We start from the raw sequence: 7,846 nt of genomic DNA on the forward strand, positions 1-7,846 counted from the left end.
TTTGTGGGAGGGAGACTATTGGTTTTTGTTTTATTATGTATTTTGTGTTCTCATTTTGTATTTTTATGTTGTGAACTGCCCTGTGATATTTGGATGAAGGGCAGTATACAAATCTTCTTCTTCTTAATAATAATAATAATAATAATAATAGCCAATAAAATACAATAAAAACATGAATATTGAATGTGTATCTGCTGTGGACCACCTGAATGAAGCTGAAGGACCACTGGTGGTCCATGGGCACAATTTGGGAACCCCTGAACTACGCTACTGATGGGAAAACCTTCCATCGCTATGCCCATGCTTTACTTTTTATTTATAATTCTTTATTAAGTGGTTGTTCCAGTACCATTGCTGTAAAGTAAAAGACAATAAAGCAGGCAGGAAAGGGAGGCAAAAGAGAAATGGGGAAGTGGGTTATCAGGGTTACTGATTAGGACAATCCATTAATCAATGGGTTAATCAAAATATAGTTGATTAAATTACTAATGAAACAAATTCAAAACTGCAGCCCCGATTTTTCCCCTCCAAGCAGACTCCCTGCTGCACAATCCTAACTTTGTTTATACAGAAGCAAGTCCTATTTAATTCAGTAGGGCGTACTCTCAGGTAAGCGGGGTTAGGATTGCACTCTTATTGCATGCCAGCGCCATCAAACACAGCACAGAAAAAGAAGAGATATGAAATGGTCACTGCCAAGAAAGTAAAAAAGTAGTGGTACTTGTTGTTGTTTAGTCGTTTAGTCGTGTCCGACTCTTCGTGACCCCATGGACCAGAGCACGCCAGGCACTCCTGTCTTCCACTGCCTCCTGCAGTTTGGTCAAACTCATGCTGGTAGCTTCGAGAACAGTATCCAACCATCTCGTCCTCTCTCGTCCCCTTCTCCTTGTGCCCTCCATCTTTCCCAAAATCAGGGTCTTTCCCAGGGAGTCTTCTCTTCTCATGAGGTGGCCAACATATTGGAGCCTCAGCTTTAGGATCTGTCCTTCCAGTCAGCACCCAGGGCTGATTTCCTTAAGAATGGGTATGTTTGATCTTCTTGCAGTCCATGGGACTCTCAACAGTCTCCTCCAGCACCAGAATTCAAAAGCATAGTGGTACTTAGTGTGTTACTATAAATGACCCCCTGCCACCCAGTCAATCTGTCTTTTTAATGGATTCAATATCTAAGCTGTGAGTTGTCTGAAGACCTAGAGTACCTTACATTAACAATGAAAGCTGATGTGGGAGGAAGGTGTTAAAAATAAATTACAAGTCCTCTACCCATACAACAGGTTCTGAAAGTGGTTTCAAAGCATTCCATTAAAAACAGATACGGTGCATGGAACAAAAGTAAACAGAAGAAGCTGTTTTGTTCTTGCAGAATAGCCCAGTAGGGGCATTACCTCTAAAGAGAACTTTAGCTTTGAGGCACAACATGGTGCTGATTAGTGCAAATAAACCTCTAAGTGAGGCACCTTTTCAGCAATTGCAATCAGACACTGCCACTGGGGCTTCGAAAGCTTCATTAGCAAAAAAACCCAACCCCCCCACCTTTCTAAAGTGATAGTCTCTTTTCAAATACCAAAGGATTTCAGCTGATCAAGAACACTTTTCACAGTGAAGTACTTGGTTGTTCATATTTGGTTGTTTTCTTGAAATGAAAAAGCTCAGAAAGGTAATAATGTACATTAAAAAAAAACAAAAAAAAAAACAGGGCTACTCCTCCTCAAATATTGGAGGAAACACATCAAACAAAGACTTTGGAATAAAAGCAGAAATCTTTTTAAAAGAAGAGTACTGCATGGCTTTTTTAAAGGAAAAAAAGCTTGTTCAATAGCCTTTAGAAGAACATTGAAAAAGAAAAGAACATGAGGTTTCCTCTCTGTGTAAGTGCTGTTTAAAATTAGGGTCTTTTCACTAAAGATGCAATACAATTCCCATTGATAACAGTATAGGAATCTGAGCTCTGAATTCTTTTTTGTTTATCTTATGTACCCATCCTAGACATTTAAATCAGTAAGCTTGCTTAATATCAGTTCCTTTTCTAATTTCTTGGGAGAAAATATTACATAGTTTCCCCTGCAACACCAAAGGCTTACAAATCACCTGTTAATCTTATTTAGCTTGAATTTTAATAATGAATGAATTAACTCCCATGAATTGGTCACTCTGCCTAAATTATGAATGAAGTAAATGAGGTAATATACCAAACACAATTTCCTGTCCTCTATCAAGGCATTGAGATATGCCAGATCAGAAAATTAGACTTGGTGTGATTAGTGTTCTGGTCAGCAAGGAGTGGAACAGATAGCAAAGGGTTAACTCATGATGCTTTCCCAACAATCTGCTTCTCTTAGTTTGCAGCCTTCAGGAAAAAAAAAGTGGAAAGGTCCAATCATTAGCTTTCACACATTCCATTTGGATATTTGTTCTTTTCATTCATCTGTTAGACACTGAGGGGACAAAGCATTGTTTTGGTTCCTCCATCCTCTATCACTTCTCCCATACTGGGCATATGAGCAGATATTTCTGTACCTGTGCATGCACACCTTTTAAAAATATATTTTTCCCCATTGGAAGTGAACTGCTGCAACATAGGCTGATGTCACAATCTGAACCACCTTGTTCCACCTCCTCTGCCACCTCAGGGGAGAAAGTTGCAAGCACAAATTTGGTTGGCTACCAAAGCCAGACAACATTTGTGAATAGGTGCTTATGTAGGTTGTCTGTGTCTCTGTTTGATTGTCATAGTTGTCCTTAAGGTCCAAGGTTCTTCCCCTTGACAGTACCACATTTTATTAGTATATTTTGCTTGAACGTGTTTTATCTGTCCTGAGTGACGGGATGGGCTAAAAACAGAAAGGAATTAATACAAATGAAGTTCTCATAATAGAGTTTGAAGTGTCCTTCTGCATTTTTCTAACGCAACCTCTGCCTCACCTTGCCAAAACTGAATTGATGTGGAGACTACATAGGATAAATGGAGTAGGATGGTAGGGTATATATAGAAGGAAAGCATCTTTAATTTATCTGAAATTCTACTGTCTATGGACCTATCAGTGCTTAGTATACTATGAACTAATGTAAGGCAGACTTCCCCAAGTTGCTCCCCTGCATATATTTTAGACTACAACTTCTACCTTCCATCTGCAAGGATGAAAATTGTAATTCAAAATATCTGGAAGGCACCATGTTAGGGAAAGACTTGATTTAAGCACATATGAGTATAATCTCATGTCCAAATGGACATTCCCTGTTAAAAAGTATTTATAACTTAAATGTAGTGGTGATGTTATTAAAAACAAAAGCTGTGGAGAAAACCTAGAGGATCGGGGGGGGGGGGGAATTGTCATAGAAATTCCTTGTTCTCATGAAACACCTGTCAGTTGCTGCCCTTTGCAATTTGGTTCCTTGTGAGATGATGATCTGAGCCCAAGGGGGATTCAAAATTTACAATTAATACCTTCTCACTCTAATGGGCCTAAACGGGATTAGGACAGAGCAAGGCCCTTAGCAACTGGGGTGTGTGTGATGGGGCTTTTGAAGCAATGGAAAGTGATGTGTACGACAACAGAATGGCACTTGAAAAAGGCTTTCAGTGAGTGTTGCTAAAACATTTTTTGAAAAATCTGAGTGAGAAATGTGGAGGCATATACATGTAAATTTATATGAATATCAGAGACAGCATCAGGCCAGCATGCAAAATTGTAAAATAAGATAATATAACATGACCATATTTAAGGGTGAGAATGTATGTAAAATAATTACAGTGCCCCCAAATTGGTGCTGATGATAAAACACACATCCTGTCATTGTAAAATGAAGAAAGATTCTTTTCCCAAACATTTCAGACTAATGGCAAAGCATTCAAAAGTGCATGCCTTGCTTAGGGGCTGAGAAAGGGCAAGCAAAAGGTAATCAGTTACTAGTTTCCAACACACAGTATAATATTGTTACATGCCACCCCAATCTCTGAGGGATGTGAGATTCCAGGGGTCCAGCTGCTTATACAGAGTTCGTATTTCCTTTAGGAAATGAGGCACAACGGAGACTGTGGTGTCTTTATGATATATGGACTATTTACACACATATGCAACCTGAGCCTACAATTAAGGCTCCACAGCAGCCTTGGATTTAAAAAGACACCAGCCATGGCTCAGCTTCTCTCCAGTATGCCGCGTTTTACACATAACCCCTAACTGCAACCATAAGCTCTCCACTCTAGTGGTCTTTGCTAACTATTTCAGAACTCAGGGAGGGGCTCCACCCATTTGCCAACTGGTATAGTCTTTGCTTTGTTGATGGCCCATTACCCTGTCTTTGTTCTCTGTTAATTGGTCATCTCTCACGGGAAGCTGAGTCCAGCTTTTAAGAGTCCGGCTTCCAGTTTAACTCTCTAACATTGATAAAATTCTAACACTTACTAAATCCAGGAATTATCGATGCTTGGTACCCACAAACTCTGACACCCATAAACTTACGATATTATGATATAACAAGCGAAACATCTAAGTTTGTTAACAGAGGTGATGAGCAGGGTGGATTTGATTTAAATCAAATTGATTTAAATCACTAGTCAGTAAGACTTGATTTAAATCATTTTTTTAATAGACTCATTCTTGCTGGTATAATCTTAATATTTACAACCAGATGAAGGTTTCATTTTTTGAATAATAAATTTTCACAGTAGTTTTTACAGTTATATCAAAGATTACTGATTTGGTTATACTATTAGAAATACATTGACAAATAATTATGAAATTATTGTGAGGTTTAATAACTTAACTGTTTATATTTTGACAACTTTTCTGCTGAACTTTATTGGAAGGAGAAAAACAATCATTTCCTTAATTACAATTTAAACAATTTATTTAACTAAAACAATAACATTATAGCATATGTATCCATGTTTGTTAACTGATGTAGTTATTATTTTTTTAAAAAACAACAACCAAACCTTAGACTGTGTTTTAGCACACATGAAAAACAAATCCTTATTTCCTGATGAATAGCCTTTGGATTGTAATGTAACTTAAATAGAAAACTATATTTAGAAAGATTTTTCCTCCAAAAGCATTTTATTTTAAAAATCTGATTTAAATTAAAAGAATCTGATTTTTTAAAAAAAATCATTGATTTATATCCACCCTGATGATAAAGCATGTTGTTTAGTTATTTAATTCAATGGGATGTTCTCAAATTATGAAATAAAATCAAAGTGTCAATATTAGCCTCCCCTAGCCTGGTGTGCTCCAGAAGCTTTGGGTTATAATTACCAGTCAACATGGTTCGCACTGGTGGGAGCTGATGAGAGTTGTAGTCCAAAACATCTGCAGGGCTTCAGGTTAGGAAAGCCTGGTCTAAAAATGGCTTTCACTGCAACTGAGTGTTTCTTCAATGTCTCTCTTCCAGCCACTTGAAGAGAAATAACATGAAGGGACCCACAGTCCTTCCCAGTGGCGTAGCGTGGGTTGTCAGCACCCGGGGCAAGGCAAGTAATTTGCGCCCCCCCCGCTGCATTGTCCCTCCCCCAGATAGTCCCTCGCTCTCTCTCCGCACCGCACGCCTGGCACCCTCCCCTCCACAGTGGGCGGCGACCCGGCGGCTCGGATCGGATTCGCACAGCCAGCACTGCAGTGAGAGAGAGTGAGTGAGCCAGGTAGGGGCAGAGAGCTGCGAGTGTGAGCGCCCCCCCCCCAGATGTTGCGCCCAGTGCGGCCGGCCCCCCCTGCACCCCCCACGCTACGCCACTGGTCCTTCCCCAATTCCCTTGTTAATGTGAACACTGTGAGTGTATGGGGAAGATCAGAGTGTTTCAGGAGAGGGGAACAACCTAGCCTTGTTGCCATAATATTTTAATTGGTGGCAAAATGTTTTCTGACAGTTTATGTTAAAATAGGGTGTGGGGTGGGGTTAAATTCATTGGAATAACACTCCATGTGGATTTAACCTCGGGGGTTTTTCTCCATTTGGGATTATTCTTTTCTTCTGCACCTGGATCATCCAATGAAAGCCAGGCTCAGAGCCAGTGAGTCAATGGATGCATGAATAAGCAGGCCAAAAACTGTAAACAGATTTTGAGAACCTACAGTAAAGCATTACTTTATGTATTATTATTAAAGCACTTTTAAAAATATGTTCAGTTTTGCTTTCATTGGATTGTGACCTGCACTGTTATCGCAAATGACGAGAAGTGGGATATAAATTGCATAGATAAATAAAATAAGTAAATTATAAGAATTGATCAAATAGTGGGATTTCAGTTGTTGTTCTATATACTCACACAGGTCATAGCGGTGGAACAACACAGAACACAATGGAAAATGAAGAGAGAACTAGAAGCAGCCAAACTCCCCAAACATTAAAATGATCCAGGCTGAACAACCCTTCAGACCTATCAAGAAATATTTTAAGGCACTGAAAAATGAAAAATAAAGCAAACAAAATGTCATATTAATGACACTGTTCAGTTAGAAGTTCTCCCTCATAGAAAACTAATTGAAGAACTGGAACATCTCAGTCAGTTTGGCGAATGAATGAGGCTATCTCATGAGTTCCACCAATAATAGTGGCACAAAATCAAAGCACAAGGCAAAATCTGGATTAGGGTGGATATGGTAATACTCAATGAAAGTCATAAAACTCAACAAGCAGCAGTCCCAAAAAACACACATTAAACCAAGGCTAATGTGAGTTCTGTGGGCTAATCTGCTCATGGAATTTCTTGTATGTATCTTTTCATCCACCATCCCACACTGAGTGAATGCTCATATGATAAGGATATGACAAGAGTGATCCGTCATCCTTTTAAAGACAACCAGTGATTACTTCAGGCATTCCCACTTCTAGAATAAGCTACCAGTCATGATATTACAAATAAAGGAGAAGCATATGTCAACCTCCCCACACCTCAATATTAAAGTTCTTCCTTTACAGCATATAAAAGCTGTCAAAGATACTAATAATGGGCATCTAGATGATTATCAGGACTATACAGAGTAGCCGATAGCAAGGTCTCCTGTGTAACCTTCCACATATGAGGCACAAGCATTTCTCTGGTAATCTGCCAACGTTATGAACACATTGCCACAGAGAATGGCCTCGTTGTGGGCATTCCCTAAGGAGATAACCCCATATGCCCACAAGTTCCCCCCTTTTCTTTTCATTGAAAATCTGTTAATGTCAACTGCGACAATGATCCACTTTTTCAAATTTGCTTCATTTACAGGTGGTAAGGTTCAAGCATCAAAAATTAATTAGTCACTAGCAAATGATGTTGAGAAATTTGGACAGAATTGAACTTCCCAGTGTTTGTGGGCTATCCATGGCTTCGGTCGTAAGCGTCTATTATTTGTGAGAATCCTGAAGCACAGACACAAAACCAGGTAACTTTGCTGAAAAGGCAAACTGCTCTGAAACATTTATGCCAACATATTTCACCACTTCAGGGTCTATATTTGTTTTTGTTTTTTCCTTTTAGAAGCATACATATTCCTCATTACAAATTAAATTCCAATAGGATAGTCTGTGCACTCCTCAGATAACCAACATGCCATGAGGTTTAGGCAAAGATAGAATTAAAGTGAAATATATTGAATTTGCATGTTTTTATATGTGGTCTTGACACATTCACTCCAAATCAAATGAAAGCTTATATTGGTAAATTGCACTGTAAGGCTGTGTACAAACTATACCTTTAAAGCACATTCAAAATACATTTTGACAAGTGCTAGGGGGAAGTCCCCAAGGACACCACATTGGTGACCCCAGTGTTTAATTAGAATACAAAGCTTTTCACACCGGCTTCCTCTTAAAATTTCTTTGTCACTGTATAGATAGTTTGACCCTGGTAAAGCAATTTTAG

The sequence above is a fragment of the Podarcis tiliguerta genome (genome assembly GCF_965153285.1).
Source record: "Podarcis tiliguerta genome assembly, chromosome: 5".
NCBI classification, from domain to species: domain Eukaryota; kingdom Metazoa; phylum Chordata; class Lepidosauria; order Squamata; family Lacertidae; genus Podarcis; species Podarcis tiliguerta.